This window comes from Protopterus annectens, chromosome 3.part0 (assembly GCF_019279795.1).
Source record: "Protopterus annectens isolate FY-2018-M chromosome 3.part0, PAN1.0, whole genome shotgun sequence".
In the NCBI taxonomy this organism is placed as follows: domain Eukaryota; kingdom Metazoa; phylum Chordata; order Ceratodontiformes; family Protopteridae; genus Protopterus; species Protopterus annectens.
In genome coordinates, this window is record NC_056731.1 from 1235282456 (window position 1) to 1235305831 (window position 23376).

Genomic DNA, 23376 nt, shown 5'->3' on the forward strand with positions numbered 1-23376 from the left:
CTCTTAAGCATATGGGCTATTCAATTGGTACCAGAAGAGAAAAAGGCACACGGTTTCTACTCGAGATTTTTCGTGATACCCAGAAAAGACATTTCATGGTGTCCTATCCTGGACCTGCCTACTCTAAACACCTTTGTTTCGATTCCAAAATTCAAGATGCTGACTCTTCACCAGTTGCTTCCTATGCTAAGCAAAGATGCCTGGTTGGCAACACTAAATTTAAAGGAAGCATACCTGCACATCCCAATCAGGGAGTATTGCAGCCAAAGCAGGCTACACGCAATATCAGTTCTCTGCACTGCCCTTTGGCTTATCTACTGTATCCAGGGTATTCACAAAGTGCCTAGCTCCAGTCATTGCATTTTGCAGGCAAAGAAATATTCAAATATACCCATACCTGGATGATTGTCTAATTCAGGAAGAAAACCAGGACATACTTTTGAATCATCTGGCTTTTGTACAGGGAGTGCTAACTTGTCTGGGGTATACCATAAATGAAAAGAAATCACACCTGGTACACTGTCAACAAATTATATTCCTGGGAGCAAGCTTGAATACAACTTCCCAGATGGCTTTCCTCACACCAGAGAAACAAATTCACTTGACAACCTACTTCAAACAAGTGGTCACAAAAACCCTGGTATCTGCAAGGCAAATAATACAAGCCTTGGGGTTCATGGCCTCCTGCATTCTTCTAATTCCATATGCAAGACTGCATATGAGGAAACTACAATGGTATCTAAAAAGCCTATGGTGTCAACATTCTCAGGATCTAGAAGCAATGATTCCTGTCATTCCTTGTCTATGCCTAGAGTTCCTTTGGTGGGCAGAGGCCTGCCACTACCCCCTGCCGCCCAAACCATTACAACAGATGCATCAGACTATGCATGGGGTGGCGCACCTGGCAGGGAAGTGCATTCAGGGCAAATGGAACCCAATTCAAATGCACCTTCACATCAGTCATAAAGAAATGCTAGCTGTACAGAATGCTCTGACAGCCTTCAAGGACCACATTCTTCCAGGACAATTAATGGTAAAGACAGACAACATCACTGTTATGTACTACATAAGCAGGGGGTTACACATTCTTACCCCCTCTGCAGATTAGCCATGACATTGTGGGACACAGCCTTGAGGTATCAAGTACATCTACAAGCTCAATTCCTGCCAAAAAAACTAAATACACTGGCAGATGGACTAAGCACAACCCTCATGGACCCACACAAGTGGAAACTGGAACCAAGGATTTTCAGCATGTTGACAAGCAAATGGGGAAGCCCAGATATATACCTGTTTGCCTCCCACCAGAACTATCAATTGGAAAAAATTTGCGCAAGGACTCCCCACAGACAAGCTTGAAAGGTGAATGCTCTGTCCTTCAGCTGGAAAAACCTATCAGTTTATGCCTTTCCTCCTCTGCCTCTGCTCTCCAAAGTACTACTAAAGATCAAACAAGACAAACCAAGGATGATTTTGATTGCACCAGCCTGGCCACGCCAACACTGGTACACCCTCCTGCGCAGTGTGTCACTGTTGACCCCATGGCACCTGCCTCAGACTCCTACCCTGCTGTCGCAGCAGGAGAATCAGATTCTGCATCCTCAGCTTCAAACAGGGATCCGAGCAGCCTGGCTAATTACCTAAGCTCTCCTTTACCATCCCTCAGTAAACCAGTGATGGATGTCATTTTAGAGGCAAGGAGGCCTAGTACTAGAAAATCTTATGCTGAAAAATGGAAAAGATTATGTGCCTGGAACCAGTCTCAAGGGATGAGCACAGCAGTGCCCAATTTACCTCAGATTTTACAATGCTTCACAAGGGCCTGTCTTTTTCCTCAATAAAAATTCACACCTCAGCCATTTCAGCTCATTATAACACAGAACCTCCCCTCTTCTCTCTTCCCACTGCCCAAGCAGTTCCTCAGAGGGGCCAAAAATTTAAGACCACCCAGGAGAGCTCCAACTCCAGCCTGGGACCTTAACTTTGTATTGGAGAAACTCAAGCTTCCTTCTTTCGAGCCAGCTGCTGCTGCAGATTTAAAATTCCTTTCTTGGAAAACAGCTTCCCTTTTAGCCATCACTTCAGCAAGAAGGGTATCTGAATTACGGGCCCTTATGGCAGTGGAGCCTTTCATCATCTTTCATGCGGACAGGGTGTCCCTCAGGACCAATCCCTCTTTCATGCCAAAGGTGGTATCCAGTGTGGCCTTTAATCAGTCCATTCATTTGCCTACCTTCTTTCCTAATCCACAGAACAAAGGGAAATGGATACTGCACTCCTTAGATGTGCACAGACAACTTAGATTCTACTTGGACAGGTCTAAACCTCAAAGGAAATCTGAACAACTACTGGTGGCATTTGCTGCAGGGACAGAGGGGAAGGCTATTTCAAAGCGAACTATCTCCAAATGGATAGGCCATTGCATTCACTTCTGCTATAACCACCATGGAAAACCTATCCCACAGGGGATCAGATCCCACTCAACCAGGGCTGCATCTACCTCTACAGCCTTTCTCAGAGGCGTACCTACGAGGGACATCCTAGAAGCTGCTACCTGGAGTTCTGTATATACTTTCACCAAGCATTACCATTTGCCAATTTTCTCTAAATCCAGAACTGGCTTTGCACTGCAGTTTTGCAGGGACTTATAGCTGGTCCTAATGCTATCTAAATTCCTCCTCCCATCCTTAGCTTTTGGAATCTACCCAAATGTAATGACTGCAACAGTGAAACACAAAGAACATAGTACAGTTGTGTATACTTAATAAATGTAGATGTTCGAGTGTATTCACTGTTGCAGTCCTGGTTACCCTCCCTCCAGCCCCCTGACTTTGTTTGGCTATAATTCTTTTCTCCTTTTCAATGCTTAAATGTTTTTTGGTGTATTTGCTTTTTTGTTTGAGGTATAACCTTGTATATTTATAGATTTAATCGCTTCCCATTAGGGGGGCACCTGACATCTGGGGCAAGAAAAACTGATGTAAAGGAGTCGGCCTACTGGCACTTGCGAACTGCTTCTGCTTCAGGCACAACATGGCAAGAAAGACTGATGTAATGATGTCAGCTGCATGTTTTATACCCCTGACGACCTGACATCACGGAAGAAGAGACAGCAACCGACGCAGGACCCAAGAATTTGTTAATCAGGCTGACTGAGGGCTACCTGCAAGCAGATAACCCAAATGTAATGACTGCAACTGTGAATACACTTGAACATCTACATTTATGGTAAGTGTACACAACTGTACTTTTTAATACCTGGCAGGAATGGACCCCATTACTAACTCTGGGTGCAATTAGAGTTTATAAAATTATTGTTTCTTCAGTCTTTGATGTTAGCCAAAAGCGTATGTCATAACACCCACAATGTGCCCAGTATTGCCTCTTCATGGCTTCATGGGGTTACATGTATTAGTAGCATATCTAAATACAACTGTAAATTCTTTTTTTATTTGACACATTGCTCCTACTACTGTTGGATCTGTCTGAGTATATTTCTTCCATGTTGCTGTCATTTCTGCTTGCAAATCCTGGCATTTTATGACTTTGTGTTTCTGTATGTAGGACACTATAAACACTGGGTATAACAATATCAGTGATCAATGCTACTTTTATCTTTTTTGGTTTTCTTGCATCTATTTTTGAACTGTTGGTAATGTGTGATTCCATATTATACAAACTTCATCATTTTCCATAAAACTTTTCTGTTCATGTTTTCAGTGCTTCTCATTTATTTCTACGTTATAGTGCTGCAGGATCCCAAATGCAACAATCTTGCTGCATTATTTACTTTCCAGTATTCAGATCCTCTGCCATGAGTGTATTACATCAAGCAACAAGATGTACAATTGTTTCTAGCTCTTTTTTACAGAATCTTCTTCTTCTTTTTTTAGCTTTTCCCGGTTAGAGGTCGCCACAGTGGATCACCTGTCCACTCATGATTGGCAGTGCAGTTTTATGGTGTTGAGCTGCCAGCCCAGCGTCCGACCTTCCACAGAAGGCACACGCATGCATGCACTCATGACTAGGGCCAACTTAGAATGTCCAATCCACCTACAGCATGTCTTTGGGATGTGGAAGGAAACTGGAGCACCTGGAGGCAATCCACACAACCACAGGGAGGATATGCTGCATTTATATTTAAATAAGTACCTTTTTATCTATATATTGAAATACATTTTATTTAACATACATTAAGCTGTTTTTTCTAACTTTTATTTAACATTTATATCTTTGAATTTCATCTATTTTGAATGTGATTTGTGATAAAGAATAACATTAAAAGTTATATATTGATATATAAAACATATGAATTTAAATCCCTCAGATAACACAACCTTAATCTGAGACAAATCTGCTAGTCACACACTAGTGATCACATGAATATTAATCATTCGTTTCTTAAAAACAAGGCTGCTACAAACAGAAGTAATAAAAATTTATTTCTGAGCTATAGTGCAGAACATTTTGCTGACTGCCATTTAATTATGATAATATGTATTACCACCATACAACCATATAATCAATCACTGTAATACTTTCTGTTATCAAAAAAAAATGAGAAAATTAAAATGAAACCACAAAAAATGCACACACAAAAAGAACCCCCCCAAAAAAACAAAAAACAAAAAAAAAAACAAAACAAAAAAAAAACAAATAAAATTCAAAACAGTAGTCTCCATTTAAACCCATATTCATGAATGAGATAAACACTGTTTCAAAGGAAAGAAAATAAGAATGGAATTTTATAATATAAACTAGAGTAATATGCAAAAATAGCCAGTGTAAAAACAGTGCTAATGTCAAATCAGGCTTCTTCACAAAAAAGAACTTCCCTTAATAATGTTAAACTACCTGAAAGTATGACTAAACTATAAGATATTAATTGACTGACAGTACTCAGCTGCAAAAGAGCCACAAAGCTACCTTGAATATCAAACAGTTGAAAATTAAATCACAACTACTTAGTAAAAGACATCTTCAGCAGAGTGCAGTCATAAAAAGCTGAAAAGATGAAATCTTCAGTTACTGTATTCTCTTGAAATGAGTGACTGAAGAACAGTAGACCCACAGCGCACTTAAACAAAATTGAACCTTCGCAAAGAACCATTAATGAACAACACCAAAACAATGTTTTTGCAGGGGGGCAAGCCCTCATGCACCCGCCACACCCCCCTACTTAAATATACCAACTCCGAGATCGCACTGCAGTGGGGAAACAGGTAAATTCCCTTTTCCCCACTGCAGTGTGCTTCAGAGCCTCAGTGTTCCTTAATGGTTCGTTGAACTGTTCTTCGCGAAAGTGCACTTTTAGTTAAGTGCACTTTTGCGTAAGTGTGGGTATACTTCTTTTTTTCTTATATAAGAAAACTACACACACACACACACACACACACACACACACAAACACATATATATATATATATATATATATATATATATATATATATATATATATATATATATATACATACATACACAGACCCACACACACACACACACACACAGACACACACACACACACACACACACACACACACACACACACACACACACACACACACACACATACATATATATATATATATATATATATATATATATATATATATATATATATATATATATATATATTTTGCTGAAAACAAATGCAGAAGATTCTGAGAAATAGAGCACATGCCAGTACCCAAAGGTACACAAGAACTAATGAGGTTTCTATAAATAAACAATGTTCTTGAAAATATTGGACCTAAAATCTTAGACATAGCTATAATCTAATAAAGTCTGCCAGAGCAAGGGGTCTACCACAAATGCAGGAATCTTTGGAACTCAAAGATCACTACTTGGAATCCAGGTACTTGGACTTCATGTTGGTCAAACTGGCTGTTCAATGCCCAAACTTGTTAGCTTGTTCATATGAAGTGCAGTAACCACAAAGAGAATTGATGGAGCTGCCATATGACTGGATTTGAGCTAGGTAACTCTAATGGCCATGAGGAGGAAGTGGGAAGGGTTAAGAATGCAGGTTAGGGTCTCAGACAATAACTAGAAGGGGAATTTAGGTTGAGGCAGAGGGGAGCTTTAAAAGTTTAGGGATAGGAGGGGAATTTTGAGTTAAAGATCATTTGAGAACTTAGATTTAGGGAGAAGAAAGTGAGTTTTAGATTTCGGAAGCTGGAGTGGAGTTTTAGGGTTAGAGAGTAATTGGGAACTTTTGGTTTAGAAAGGCAGTCTGTTGTTTTAGGTTTGGGGGATATCAGTGACTTTAGGATTAGATATGAGAATTGTATGGTTGGGATTAGGCAATCTGTGGGAGTTTCAGGTTTACAGTAAGAATATTTGTTGGACAAATGCAGCTCAGTAGGTTCAGATGGTAAGAGGGCTTGGCAAACAACTAGTACTGAATAGGAGTTAATGCACTCTCCATTTAGAGCAAGTAGCAGTGAGGAAATATGCTACAAGCTACTACCATGTGAGCACTTCTGGTAGACTTCAGCACAAAATGTAGCCTGGATCAGGAGGTATAAGCAGGAAAAAAAGTTTTAACATTCTCAAGAAAGAACAGAATCATGTACTTCCAAATACTTTGGCATACATAAATCTGCTGTGCTGTAGGTGGAAGCAAGTCTGAATTCATTATTTAATTTAAATTGGGTTAATTAATATACACATTCTGTGTAGTTACATGCCACAGGAAACTTTTTTTTGTTTTGTGAATTATTTTTTTGAAATGACTTCAATGTCCCATTGAACACTTGACTCCCAGTTGGCTGCCTGCCTACATTCTCCCACTGAGCTAGAGTCTACCAATATTTTAAAATGTCTATCTACAAAAATTATGTAGCACCATTTTAAAACAAAAGCAATTCTAGTCATAAGCATGTGTTCCCTTTGGTCCAAGTTATGGTAAATTTGGAACAGGTATGCTTTGTAATTGGGGGTGTGGGGGAGAACTCTCCATATCAGGTGCTGAAAAAATAATATATGTTGTTCCCTGTTAATTAAATGGACCTGAAGGAAACTGGATGTACAGCTGGGTAACCATGGTTCTTTCACCGATAAGTTATCATTTATCATTTTTTGGGTCTTTTTTATCTATTAACCTTTTTGATGAAGGAGAACATCTTTCCCCGAAAATGTGGAAGATTTTCTTTGAGCTAGTGAAAATGCATTTCATTGTATTACATTTAGTATTATTGTACTCATTTTGCAGCTATAGTATACAGACAAAACGGATGAATATCTTCACTTGAAGAATGCAGTTTCAACACCATATTTACTTTGAAGCAAATCGGTTATATATTGATAAAATGAACATTATCCGACACAGAGGTTTTAGTATGCAGCCACTTCATGTGATCAACTTTTAAAAATGTACCAACCCTGACTAACTCCCCAACTTTTCAGTTAATAATTTACCTCCCCTCTCTCTTGGAGAAATATGTGCAGCACTTACTCCTTACCCCTCTATGCTTTCAAACCTTACCCCTCCCTACTCCTCTTCCTTACCCTTTTATATCTTATCATACTTCCTTTATGTATATCCTACCATTCATTTATTGCTATGTCAAGGTTAGTCAGGGGATATCCTACTCTAATTTACTCTTACTGTGCTATCCCTATTTAACTAGGCTCTAGAGCATGCTATTCCACTAGGACATCCCTACGCCTGAATACTTAATTTCATACTCTCCTTCTTTTTTCCCTCTTTATCTTAAAAAAGTATTGTACCAACTTTAACTTCCCCTAATGCCCTTTTACTATGTCAGCCTATTAACTCCTATTTGTCTTGTTATTTATGTATCTATTATGCATTGTATACTAAGTTATGCCTACCCTGTTTATTGTCTCTATGACTGGAGCTTTTCTTCCATTATTTGTATGTTATCTATTATACATTCTATACCAATTTATACTGTACACTGTTAATTACATGTATGATGGAGCTTTTCTCCCCTGGCCTCCACTGAAAGTGGACATGTATCCAGTCAGATCATCCCTGTCAACAAATGTAAAATAAATAAAATAAAAATAAAATAAAATGTCGACATTCACATGGTTGAAGCCAGAAAGTCAAACTGTTGGCAGCGAAATTGATGTACAGTGGGGATCGGCAATTTGCCTTTTTCCAAATTGTAGTGAGATCTCAGAATTGGTATATATAATTAGCAGGAGGCATGGGAGTAGAGGGGGACTTTTCCCTCTGCAAAAACACTCTTTGTCCTGCTACCTTGTTTTTTGACCTTTTAAATCATTATTCATATGGTCTTGACCATATGAATTTTGAAGTTTTAAAAAGTCAGTCATGTGAATTAGATCAACTTTAGGCTGCAGTATACCCGATTGCAGATATATAATATACAACATTATTTTTATAATCTTGTCACTAGGTTACCTATCCAGCAAAGTACCACAGTATTATATTGACTAATATCACCCAAAAGTGTAGTGTACAAGATTTATATTACACCATGGCATCCAAGACTAAAATACTGACCGTTGATTCTGGCCAGTATGGAACCATCTTTAAAACACTATGAAATCCACTCAATGTATTTTTGCACACTAAATCTGCTCTAACGAGGTAAGCCTAGATACACAGAAAGATTTCAATCCACTAAAGTGAACGTACATAGTACAATCACAATATTATTATTGTACCTGATAGACTGATCCAGAAATTGACTCTACTACAAAAAGGCCCTATGTCAAGTATTAAAGAAATACTTACGTTTTTCAGAAATATTTTAATTTCAAAGAACCATGAAACATGACCTCCTTCTTTTGCCTTTGTAGTTTGCCTACTTAGTGAACTCACAAACTCTTTCAATCAAGCTAAATGACCCCATATAAGACTAGAAAAGAACTCCCTGTCCCCCACTCATTGTTTTTCCTTTTCTAGGGATGAATGTTTTCAGTTTTTAGCAACTCAATTTAGGTTAGCTAACACTTTGTCGATCATGTAAATTCACAAGCATGTGTGCTCTACAAGGGTTATCCAAAGGCAATGTCTGGATGAGTTATTTATTCAGTAAAAAAGTAGCAACATGGATATTGAGAAAAATTATGTACTACAGGATGAAGCTCATTTATTGCTCATAACTTTAAAAGTCATGATAAACTGCTAGACAATAAAATGCTAGATATAGACACTGCTTAACAATTCTGATGTTGTTTGAAACTTGAAAGCTACAGTTATAATACATTTAAATCCTTGACAGTAATAGTAAACTTACTGTCAAAGCTGCTTGTTTTTCATCTTGTCATCAGCATTTACACCTTTACACCTCACTCATCTGTACATACACTTACTCATCCATACATACACTCACTCATCCATACATACACTCACTCATCCATATGTACACTCACTCATCCATACATACACTCACTCATCTATATGTACACTCACTCATCCATACATACAGTCACTCATCCATACATACACTCACTCATCCATATGTGCACTCACTCATCCACACGTACACTCACTCATCCATATGTACACTCACTCATCCATATGTACACTCACTCATCCATACATACACTCACTCATCCATATGTACACTTACTCATCCATATGTACACTCACTCATCTGTACATACACTTACTCATCCATACATACACTCACTCATCCATGCATACACTCATTCATACATATGTACACTCACTCATCCATACATACACTCACTCATCCATATGTACACTCACTCATCCATACATACACTCACTCATCCATACATACACTCACTCATCCATACGTACGTAATCCCCTTTTTTTCTAATTTTGCACTTGGTGTGAGGGCATCACATCAACAGTGGCCATCATCAAGAACTAGAATTCATGCCATCTGGTGACTAGTCCTGCTGGGGTTGCTCTCCATATAATTCACACCTAAGCCAATTTAGAGTGTCCAATCCACCTACTACATATCTTACTAATGTGGAAGGAAACTGTAGCACCCAGAGAAAACTTGCATGAACACAGAAAGGACTTGAAAACTCTGCATGGAAGACATCTCACTTGAGAATCCAACTGATAAAGCACTTACTGTTAGCAAACAACTTATCTGCTATGCACCTTACTCATGAATTATTTCAAACCTGTTTGTGATGTTGACAATGATATGCAATTCCAAACCTATTACTAGCTCTAAAGTGGTACATATGCATTTTACTTACAGTGCAGAGACTGGCAGATGATAAATGTATCATGGTACCAAAGAAAACTTATCATATTGGCTATATCTGCATATCTTTCAGTACAAGAAAACCCATCTATCTATCTATCTATCTATCTATCTATCTATCTATCTATCTATCTATCTATCTATCTATCTATCAATATATCTCAGCATTCTCTCTCTCTCTCTCTCTCTCTCTCTCTATATATATATATATATATATATATATATATGGGACCCAGACACTTGCACAAATGTAACTTTCACCGAAAGTCAAATTCGCACTCATACATACCCGAAATTGCTGTTCATCAAAGCAGCAATTTCGAGTATGTGTGAGTGGTTTGCCAGTTGCACTATGGTGTGAGTAAGGGAATATTCCTTTACTCCACTCTAGTACGACCTTGGAGTGAGAATATTTTAGTAGGGGGGTGTGTGGGGGGTGCAGGGCGGCTTGCCCCCCTGCAAAAACATTTAATTAGTGTTTTTTTTTTTGTTTTTTTTGTTTTTTTTTTCACAGTTTAACGTAAGCGCTTTTTCGATTAAAGCGTTTTCGTTAAACTGTGATCAGTATATATAGATTTGGACACTTGCTTTTTCGAGCAAGTGTCCTAGATCCATGTATATATATGTGTATGTATATATACATATATATATATATATATATATATATATATGTATATATATATATATATATATATATAGATAGATAGATATAGCAAAAATAAGTAAAATATGCAGAAATGACACAATTAAATGCAATATAATTTATTTTATGCTTTCATGAAGTGCTTTCATATATATAGATATGTATAATAGCACAGTACTTTTATACACTTTAAAATATTAAAGTTTAGAATATAATTTAATTAAAATAATGTACATATGCACATGATATCAGGCAATCAGTAAGCAGAATTTGTATCCTACTGTGCAAATAGTGAAAAAGAAGTAAGTATGATCATGGAGCTGGTGCAAATATGTCTATAATAATTGAGAAGAATGTAGTATTTTAAAAACTGTAGCAGTGGCGTGCACTTTAATTTTAGGGACCATTACTATAAACTAAAAGTGTGTTAAAACCTAATTCAGAAGGGGCAAGTTAATTAAAATGTGATGGGCAGAAAAAGAGTCACACAATCCATGCATATGCTACCAGTAAATATAGAAAAAGAATGAAAAAAATATCACAAAATATATAAATAAACATAAAATTATCTCTACTAGCTTGTGATATGGCTCGCACCAGAGATATCCTAATAAGGATAACACTAAACAGCTGAAGGCCTAGATTATGACTATTGGCTTCCCAGGTCCCCCAACACTACCTCTATTCTCTGAACCCAGTATCTTTGTCAGCCTATCCACAAATAACTGAGATTTTTCTAAGCTATATCTTACATGCATATATTTACTCATGCACACACACACACATATGGAGACTTTATTAATAATTTTCTGTGCTACTGCCCTTTCCTGTTTTTTGGCAGTTAATTGCAACCAGCCATACCAGTCTGGTGTACCAAAGTTAAAAATTACTGAACCAATCCACAGAATTGGGCAACTATATAAAAAAATATCAGTTAACTTATCAGTTTCTCCCTGTCTCTATCTGCCTCTTTCTCAGAGGTAAGGTGAATACCAGCAGTTCATAGGTTCATAAATACTCACTAAGATAATAATCCGTAGATCTTCAGAAGCCTAGCCATGCATCCCAAGTATGTTTCCAGCCCTAGTATTTTGTATATGATTAACCCATAGACTCTCATATTATAACCCAAGGGCAGGCAAAAATGTACATGTTATACCTCTCCATGAGGGACAGCAATATAAATAAATGGGTGAATTTGCAGTTTCCTCATCAAATTAGACATGAGTAGATTTACCTGGAGAAGATGATTAAAAAAATCCTTTTTAGACTTATCTATACCTCCAGCGTGTTCTATTTAAGTTGTGGAAGTACTGACATCTCCTGAGTGGGTGATTCTGCCACTATTGGATTGTGAATGTATATTAATTCTGAAAGTATGGGGTTGGTAGCAGCTCTGTAAGCAAGGAAAAAAACTGTACTTTGTAAGGCACTGAAGAAAGGCATAGGGCTTTGAAGTGATCAGTATAACTTTTGTGATTTAGGCCTTGCTTTTCTTAATGACAAAGCATTGTCGTCACTCAAGCTGTGCCAGATATTTGGACAGGTACATAATAAAGAGAGCATTATACTCACTAATTGGCATAATGAGTGCAGTGTACATAGGAATGATCACTTCCCTCTATCTGAATGCCATACTCCTACTAATAAGCTGCACAATTAAAAAAGACTTCCTTACAACAGTGGATGCATGGTTATTGAATGACAATTTACTGAATGAATGGGTTCACAGGTCCCTCAGTACTGGGTCATTTTCAACAGTGTGTTTTTTCTGTGAAAGATGCAGGTGATATCATGACCATAATGAGCCTTTCCATGGTCTTATAGGTTAGGCTTGTCAGGTATATAGGTCTGTAGATGTCTGCATCATTTAACACCCCAACTTTGAGAAGGGAGATGACTGCTGTATGCCTCCACTCATCTGGTGCAATCTCTGATTGAAGGCTGCTATTGAAGCATTTCTGTAGGGTTTTTTTTAGAGGTCCCTTTTCAGGTTGACTAGTAGGCATTCTTTTATATTATCAGACTCCATAACAGTAATATTCTTGACCTCAGATAGTGCTTTGAGGACTTGTTTCTTGGAGATTTGCAAGGGGTGTGTCACTGTTGGTATTTGATCTGGAAATGTGAGTGGGGTGGAGGTGGTGAAACTAGGACTTAATTTATCTACTGGTATATTGTCCTCAGGATTAGAGTGATATCATTTACTACTAACTCTGCGCAGTTCTGACAATTATTTCAAAGGTTCTTACATAGCTGAAAAAGGCTTTGTGATTACCTTTTGTCTAGGTAACCAATTTGATCAGGGACTAGATTACCCCTTTAAGTTTGACAAGAGTATTTTAGCACAAGCTTTATCCTTTTACTGCAGATCTTGTTTATATTCAGGTTCTGTCTTGGGAGTTTATTTTTAAATTTTGCACTGCAGTTATTTTGGAGAGGGACAGATGCTTCCACTCAGCTATTTACATGTGTATAGAATTTTGCAGTATAGGATTTTTGCATTCATAAATGGGTCATCGGGGTGGAAGGGAATGTTGAATTTCCCCACTGGTTGTCACTACGTTTTAGTAGATTAGCATTAGTATAATCTAGCATAACCTCTGAATGCTGCATTATTGAAGGATGCTTCCAGCTTCTTTCCTATGGCAAATATGACTGATTTGCAGTTCCATTTGACTAGGAAGGATGTTACAACTGGTAGAGAACAGAACTCTTTCATATTTCTGAGATCCAAATCAAGGATTTTGTCTACCATGGTAAGGGTGCAGACTAACTTGCTCAGCAATTTTATTTATTTTATTTAACGTTTGTTTGCTAGGATAGTCCGACTGGACAATAAGTGTCCATTTTCAGCAGAGTCCTGAGGAGAAAGACTCTCTAAATTTACAGAGAGAAGAAAATTTTACAAAAGAGACATTACAGAGTAGTAGCATGCAGATTGTATTTTTAAGTTTACATGTGTGATGTCTGGTAATCTCTGGGCATACATTTATGGATTGTATAAGTTTCACAGTTGATGGAGATTAAGTTGAAGTTCCCTAGGAAAATGGTGTTTGGGTGAATGCTTAGGGCTTCCAGACTAGTTAGGTAGGAGGCATGAGCTAAGGGGGACATATAATTGATTCTATAGTTAGCTATAATGTCACATGGGGTTTGTTAATGGTAAGCTAAACATGGGGAAGTTCCAGGTTATTATACTACCTAATGAGTTTAGAGATGAAAATTTGCTTTAAAAATATAGACTCTGATGCCTCTAATGCCTTCATCTGATGAAGTGGGCACATGCCAAATGTATGGTAGGCATTATACCTCACACTAACAGGGTGCTTTCAATGGTCTCTATAATGATGGTGCATATGCCAATGCATTTTAGGGTCAGGAGTGCCTGAACAAGGTGTATTTGTCTATTAAGGCCCCTAGCATTGAGAAGCAATGCCTACATGTTATCTGAATTTTGCTGTGTTTTGTTTAAAGCTCGTATTCATCAGCAAGGAGCATTTCCTTTAAATCAGTTAAAAAATAACTAGCTCCTAGAAATAAATAAATAAAATATCATAGCAAAGGAAATTAGATAATATAGTTTAAAAATTAAATAAATGGAATACTACATTGAGAAAAGTAATATAAAATATAATGTTTTGTCTCTTTTTAAGTTCTCCAAGACTTTTGGGTTTCTATTACCATGATGGGAATGGACCCCTAAGTCAAAGTATAATTAAAGTAAATGAAACTAGCATTGTTTTAGTCTTTGAAGTTTGCCAGAAGTGCTCTTCTTAGCAACACCAGTATGCCCAGAAATGACTCCTTCTGCAATTTATAGAGTTATAAGCATAAGTAACATATCTGACTATGACTATAAATTCTGTATTTTTTTCAATGTTGGTGGTTGGTATAATGGTTAAGATGTTTACCTTCCAAATGTAAGGTGGAGGGTTTGATTCTCACCTTTGAAACTGGCAGTCATAAAATGGCCCAAAAGGGCAGCTAGCCTAGTTCTTACCTCTGATGAGACCCATTACTACTATTGGAACTGTCTGGGTATCTTTCTTACATATTTCTGCCTGCAAATCCTGGTATTTTATGACTTTGTATCTCTGTACATAAGACATTGTAATCACTGGGTGTAGCAATTTCATTGATCCATGCTACTTTTGTCTTCTTTTCCTGGACTACTATATCTGGTTTTATTGACTCTGTTTTTTTAATTGTTGGTAATGGGTGATAACCATGTGGTATAAACTTCATAATTTTCTATAATACTTTGTGGCTCATGTTTCCAGTGTTTCTCAGCTACTTCAATATTATAATGTTTGCACAATCTCCAATGCAACAGTCTTGCCACATAATTATGCCTTTCAGTATACAGGCCTTCTGCCATTAATGTATCACACCCAGCAACAAGATGTGTGAATGCTTCCAATTCTCTTTTACAAAGTTTGCTATTTTTTTTTTGTTTCTCTGACATGTTCAATGGAATTTGTAAACCAATGTGTGTATAGTCCACTATCCTGGGCCACCAATTATACCATTTTCCTTTTGGTTTAAATTCACCTCTTCTTAACCATTCCTGCATTAAAATCTGACTGACATGAGGTCATGCTAGGAGTTTTCTGTACGTGCAACTATATTTATGCATTTTCCACATTTCTTGCCTTCTCATCTAATCCTTCAGCTAATATTCTTTCTTTTGTTTTTTGGCACATTCAGGTACTGTGATATACCTCTCAACCTTTTGTGCAAGAAATTTGGACAAAGCCCAACAAAATGGGGGGACAAAGACCCAAAAAGATGGACATATTTTAAATAAAGCTCTTTTAAACTTAGAGAGTTGATACAATAACAGGGTTAATTTTAACATACGTTTTCTGAAGGATTTGCAGTCTGAAACTCAAATGTATGACATTATTTAGTGACTTCATTCCTCAGATCATCCCAGCCATTTGCCAGAAAACCACAAATTTTATGAGGAACAGACCAAAAATATAAACCAAACGTGGACATTCTGCAAAAATCTGTACAGCTGAGAGGAATGGGCCTGATTTTTATCTTCTTCTGGTTCTATTTCCACTTCCACTTGACACAATTATGTTTCTGCTAAAGTAAGCAGAGAAGTCATCTTAGAATTGTTTGTTCATATTTTAAAACTTTCTCTAGGTCTTTGTGACATCAGCAGATTTGTATGCAGTCCTACAATTGCAGATCTATACATGTAATCAGTTTTGAGGAGGCCTATACCGCCTTTAGAATAAGGCATATATAATTTTGGTATGCACTGATTTTTTGATAAGCTTTTTCCTGTTTGCCTGCCCAACTGATCAAATACCGTTTGGGGCCTGTCAATCACCCCAAAACTTTAAGTTAGAACAGGAAGAACAAATCAGTTTATAGCTTGGTCTTTGTTCTTCAATGTCAGACCTGTTTTCATTATTAATTTTAGTATTCAAAATATTCCTTACTAAGTTTTAGTCACATTTGTTCATGTTTTAATGTTGAGCATTTATCACTTCCCAAATATTTATACACTCCCGTTTTCCCAAGTTTTTTTCTATCACATTCCTGTCCCAGGCTGGTGTTTTCTTGGTTCTGCAGCTTTCCTGCTTTAAAGGTTGCTTTTGCACATTTATCAAGACCACACAATATTCTTATATTATTTTAGAAAGTTTTGAGCACTTGCAGTTGTGCTTTCATTTCCTCATCTGATGAACTATATAGTTTTTAATTATTTAGAAAAAGGAGATGAGAAGTCTTTCCACTTTGTTGTTTTTTGGGAGCCAAATTGTAGCCATGAACTAATCTATTAAGTAGTCTGCTTAATGGATTAAGGGCAAGGCAAAAGAGCAGCAGTGACACCCTGGAATATCCCCCTTTGAATATTTCTCCCTGACATAACCGGTCCTTTAACGTGGCTTAACTCCAAAGTGGTTTGCCACTATTTCATGGTCACTGTAATGAAATTGACCAGTGTAGTGTGTATCTTATACATTTGTAAGCACTCTTTTGTCCATGAATATGGGATGCTGTCAAATGCTTTTTTGTAGTCTATATACGTCATACTTAGATTGTTCCCTTTTTTTACAATTCTCCAGTATCACCTTATTTAATAACAAATGATCCGTGGTTACATATGACTTTCTTTTGTTACCCTTTTGTTCTTTTGTCATGATTGAGTTTTCTTCTAATTGACTATAAGCTCTGTTGGCATCAGTTCCAATGTATAGTTTATACATCACTGGAAGGCACGCTATTAGTCTATAGTTTTTAGGAAATCTTACAGATTCACTCTTAAGCAAGAATATCATTTTTCCTGTTCTTAAGCAGGTTGTTGTCTGTTCGGGTGTGCATATAAATAGTTCTTAATTATGGCTAAATCTTCATGTAAACACGTTAATACTTTTAGCCAGAAGTTAGGTACTGCATCGGGGCCTGGGGTTTTCCAGTTAGGAGCCTTTCTTAATTTTGCTTCAATTTCTCCGGCTGTTACTTCATCCCATTTCATATCCTGTACATTTAAACTTCTTATTCTTTCTTTTACTTTTCTATCCATTAAGCATCTTTGTTATGTTCTACAGGATCTTCATAGATATTTCTCCAAAATGTGTCCATTTCTTCTTTTTTGTGGTGTTTCAATTCCTTTTGCCTTGTTTGTCAGTTCTCTATAAAATTGTTTTGGTTCATCAATATATTGCTTATTTTTTACTTTTTTTGTATTTATCTGCATATCTTCTAAGTTTTTCTGTCTGTGCTGATATCTTTTCTTTATTGTTTGCAATACTGCATGATATACTCTGGTCTGCTCTGATACTGCACATTGCTTTTATCATCTCTATCATTCTGATTATTTTGTTGATCTGTTCCCTCTTCTCTATTCTTCTAACAGTGACACTTTTTCTCTTAATTGCTTTATCATTTTCTCTATTCAATACTCCCTTGATGGCATTTGATTTCTCCCCTTCCTTTCCCTTACTGCCCTGTGTTTTGAGATAAGACTTTATCTGTCATTAATCGAGCCACACAGTAATATATCCTATTTACTTCTGTTATATTGCATGAATTCCTATGAACCGTCTTTATTACTGTGTTAATTTGCTTTATCAAGCTTCTATAATTTTTGGTCTTATTGACTTTCTGTAGTCTATTTCTTTCACTGATCTTAATATGTCTATTAATCTCAAATCAAACAATTCTTCCATTAGATCATTTTCTTCTAAATTAAGAGCACATTCTTTATTCTCCATTTTCTGCATTCATTTATAGAAAGTTCCAGAAAAATTTCCTGTGCCATATTCTCTTCAGCTTCACCCTCTGTCATCCATTGCTCATCCATATGGGAACTCATTGGCCTATCACTCCACAAAATTGACTGCATTAGAGTTGCAACAGTTTCCTGTTCCTTCCCTTGCTGTGTAACTCTAACTGAACTTTTGTACAGGTTTTCTACTAAAGCCTCCAAAGTATCTTCATATGGCAACTAATCAGATACTTCCCACTCCACCAGTTTCTCCTTAAATTGGGGATTCATGATTCTATCATGCTATGATGTTATCAGAGTTAGATTATTTACACAAAGTCCTTCAATTCACAGGTAATCCATAACATCAGTTTCAATTTCTTTAGCTTCTCCGTTACTAATCCTCTTTTCTACTTCCCCTATTTGTATTCCTATTTTTTGTATTGTAAAAATTTCCATAGCTGGATACATCTGCCTGTATTTCTCTTTAAATATCTTTGGTGCCACTTTTTTGTATTGATTAGTTTAGCTTTCTCCTTTGCATAAATACTGCACCATATTAAATCTCTTTTTCTTTCATAGGTCCATGTTTCTTATTGGGTTGTCTCCAGTTCTTCCTGTTTCTCCTTACTTTGGGATTCATTGTTCCGTCATGCTGTGACATAACCTATGCTAGACTTTCTATATTAAATCCTTCACTTTTCAGGTATTCCATAACTTTGGCTTCTATTTTTTCAACCTTTACTTTATTAATCTTCTGTTCTACATTCCTCCTTTGTGACCTTATTTTCTTGTATTGTAAAGTTTTCCATATCTAGGTGCCTTTGTCAGTATTTCTTTTCGAAAATCTTTGGAGCTGCTTTTTGTATTAATTAATTTGGCTTTTTCCTTTGCATAAATATTGCACCTTATCAGATCTCTCTTTTTTTTCCCATGCCCAGATTTCTTTTTTATGCATTTCAAAAATCTGCAGATTTTATTCTTTACATTTTCACACTTTCTAAGTTGCTTTTTTTCTAAATGGCCCAAGGTTTCTTGGTCTATATAATGTGTTTCATGAATATGTTGTATTAATGAACACAAATTTCCATCTGAAGTTTTTGACAATTTTTCATGTGCAAGAATTTTTCTTTCCTCTAATTTCTCTCTTAATCTTCTTGTATATCTTCTGTCCAGAAATTCTGGACATCTTGCAAAATAATAATAATGCATAATTATCCTCAATAGTCAACTTTATCATTTTTATGGCTCTTTTTCAGCTGTCAGTTTTTGTGATTTTTGTGGACTACTGCTTCCATCCTCCTCCTGAGCCTGGCCTTATCCCATTGTAGGAATGTTTATGTAATTTGCGGATTCTACACTGTCATTTTTTTTCTAGTCCTGGCACCGGTGCACCTACTAGGATTAGGCACTTTTTTATCCTGTGACTTGTGCACCCAGCTGTCTTTTTTTATTTTTTAACCAACTTCAGTTCATGATATATGCTATATAAAATACAGTCTATATATCAGTGTCATCTTGGTGTGAATTTATAAAAACAGTGTCCAAATAGTGAAGGTACTCACCAAGATTTGAGGATGAATTCAGTTCCAGCAATACTACCCTCCTTTACTTGTTGATGTCTTTATCTCTCCATTTGGATCCCTCTGTTTCAGATAGGCAGAGGGCATGTAGAATAGTACAGTGACTATCTAACTAGTTAACTCTATCCCTTGGATCTGGTTAAAAGTTGCTAGAATCTATTTACTATTACTTAGGGTTGTGCAGAATATAGCAGGCAAAGTAAATTAGAAAGTAACAAAATATAGCACAGAAACAGACTGTCCCCAGGCAAGCTTGCCCAAGCTACAACAGCAGAAGATGGCTTTGTGTCCAAAATTCTAAGATAAAAGATTGTTTCACCTGAGCACTAAAGAGATGCTGTAAGGTGAGACAACACTAGTTGGTGCACATTCTTTTAAAATAAATTCCCCCATCACTGAGTCCATGCTATTCTATTGCCTTTCCTAGTCAAACAAAGCTTACATTTGAAATAATTGACTTTATGGAAAAGACCCAGCTTCTTTCTGTACTGCAACGGTTACATGCAATGGCTGCTAACAAAACTAAAAGTTGATCTACAGTGAGTGCATGTTTGTGTCTCGTTATGCTTTCTTACAGAAACAAGTTACAGTTTCCTTTATGTTTCATGCTTTGCACTTAACTGCAATCTTTACATTAAAACAAAATACAAACGCCTTCTGCAGGCTATATTACATATTTTTACTTCAGTTAGAACAGTTCTGTTGCAGTTTCACAGAAGATACATTTGTTTATTTTGTACAGTTTGCATTTTATTTGCTGCAATTTACTGGAAGTTTCCTAGAGTATTTCATGAAAAAAGACATGCTCAACTCAGTACTGCTTTCTGTATGATTTATTAAAAGACCATTGCTATCTTGCAAGCCTGTTGTATTACTCGTCCGAAAGCAATTACATTTACTTTATCTTAGTACTATTTCTCCAAACTAGAAAGCAAATAAAAGGTTTCTATAGCACCTGCAAGGTTTATCTCAGAAAACACCATTATATTTTGTGACTTATGCACTAATTAAAGGAAAACCACAAGCGGGGTTTTATTAAGACTACTGCCAGTGGTAAGCTATGACACAGGCAAAAAGCTGCAGGCAGTACCCTTTCTGAATCGGAAGCAGATCAGTTCAGTGATTTTATACAGTTGGCAGAATGATGCATTCTGGTGGAGTGGCCTATACAAATCAGAGAAATGCTGTGCCCCAGAAATGCCTCCAGTTAGGGTAGTTATGCAGCAACCAGGCATATTCATCAGAGGTTCTTCACAAAAAGAATACATGGCATGGAAAACAAGTCCTTCATGGATCTCTTCAAAGCCTTGTCCTTATAATCAGTCTCCTACAGGCTACTGAAAGTCGACCTATATCTGACCTATAAAGCATCCTGTCTTTCAGCATTAGTGGACCTATTGCTTATTCACAAAACAAATAGCAACAGGAACACCCAATCAAGGTAACTAAACATCATTTGCAACATAAATAAGACATGCTGGAGGGAGAGGTATGTTCTGAGAGACTTCTCCTACTCTAGAACTAGCTTCCAGTCCATGTGAAGCAGAGCTCTTCACTGCACTTATTAAAAAGAAACTTTGATCAATGGATGGGGAACCATGAACATACTCCTAGTCTGGCGCCTATGTCTCTATTAAAGACATGAAGCTTGTAAAAGCTGGACCACTCATGCCTAAGTCATATATACCCCTACAGCTATGTAGAGATATGAGTGATCGTGTGTGTGTGTGTGTGTGTGTGTGTGTGTGTGTGTGTGTGTGTGTGTGTGTGTGTGTGTGTGCGTCTACGTGTATCTCTGCCTGTTGCTCACAGTAGACACGTTAGTTGGGGATTTTTTGCGCAGATGAATGTGCTGTGTCTCTTTAACGGTGAGTGTGTGTGTGTGTGTGTGTGTGTGTGTGTGTGTGTGTGCTGGAAGCATGGCTGCTATATTTCTCAGCTCCAGTAAGATAAACAAGCAAAGCATATAACTGTGTGTGGGGGGGTGGGAGGGGCAACTTGGGGGGCAGTCGACATCACAGACAATTTTTTCAATATTATGGTAAGTCACATAAAAAGTTAACAGAACAATTGTACTTGCATCAATAAGCACTGGATGAGCAAAAGGCACTTGACATAAGTGACACATTTTCAATATTACTCTAACTCACATAAAAAAGTTAACAGGACAATCAGATTTGTATCATAACGCATAGGAAGTTTGAAACTCCTATGTAATACCTAAAATTATTGATGGATTGTAATCATCTGTGATTTATGAGAAACAGGACAAATACTAAAGGGAAAATCAGGGATGTGCTCTAAAATCAGGGACAGTTATGAGGTATAAAGGTATGTCAGTCTGAGTTTTTCAGAGCATGAGTGCATGCCAGTGAAAATTATTGCAAAATAAAAAGTTGCTTGGCACTAGTGGTAACATAACACTGATTCAGAGATACCCCATTTAGCTAATAATGAGGTATTTCCTCATTGTGGCTAATCATATCTCTGAACTACATTTCCAGTGTTCCCCAAAACTGCCACTTTTGTCAGTAACAGTTTATGTGAGTGCAAGATTCTCTGAATCCCAAGACATGTCATAAGCCATTTCATTTCTTTGAAAAAATTCTACTTCTACATTTTGCAATGAGGAAAGTGATTTTGATTCTGCCTTCTTGGGCTAGACAAGGTGTGTCTCATGCACCAAGCAACAATAAGCCGCACCAGTTTTCCAGAAGGGTTACAAGTTTAGCACTGCTAATAAGATTCATTCTGCAGATCTTCATTTCCTTTCTGCACTCTCCAGTAATCTACTATGCATTTATGCTTTTCACTTAAACAGGTGGTACTAAAAGGCCTCCACAGAAAACAGTCTTCGATCAAGATTGACAACAGTAATATATATCGACAGAAATGTGCATGTCTGTGTGCGTGTGTGCATGTGTGTGTGTGCATTTGTGTGTGTGTGTGTGTGTGTGTGTGCATTTGTGTGTGTGTCTGTGTGTGTGTGTGTGTGTGTGTGTGTGTGTGTGTGTGTGTGTGTGTGTGTGTGTGTGTGTGTGTGTGTGTCAATGCATGTGCATACATGAATATATGAGTGTGTAATCTATCTATGCCTATCAACTGTTGTGTACATTTTAGCTTCCTAATAGTGACAGTCTTTCCTCACATTTCTTATTGTCTTTAAGTAAGACAAACTTTAGATTACTTCAAAACATTGTGTTCCTTCATTTCATTCTTACAGCTGGGTCATCATTCTTCTACCAAACATATATCTGCACTTTATTACATTCTGACAGAATTGAACAATATGTTAACAAAAACATTTTGTAATTATATCCAATCAAAACTCTACACACCTGGCACAAGTCTTAGACTGCACTGTGCTGTTTTTTTTTCTGTTTATTTGATGATGCATCCTTCGAAAATGTGTACACTGAATATTTTAACTGTGATAAATAACACATACTGAATATGAGAGAGGCACATCTGTCACCCACAAGTATTTGACATTTTTGTGTGCACCTGACCAGGAATAATTTTTGTCTGGTCTAGAATACTGCTACTGAAGTACTTGGAACTTGACTTTTTTTTTCTAGAAAAGCAAATGCTTCTCTTCAAAATGCTATCCACAGATAGTGTACCTGAAATGTATTTGTAGCTCATTAAGCTACCCTTGAAAGCTGAAAGAAAAAAATATTTCCTGGTGATGGAAGAATTCACCTCCTCAAAAAATTAAACATGGATTG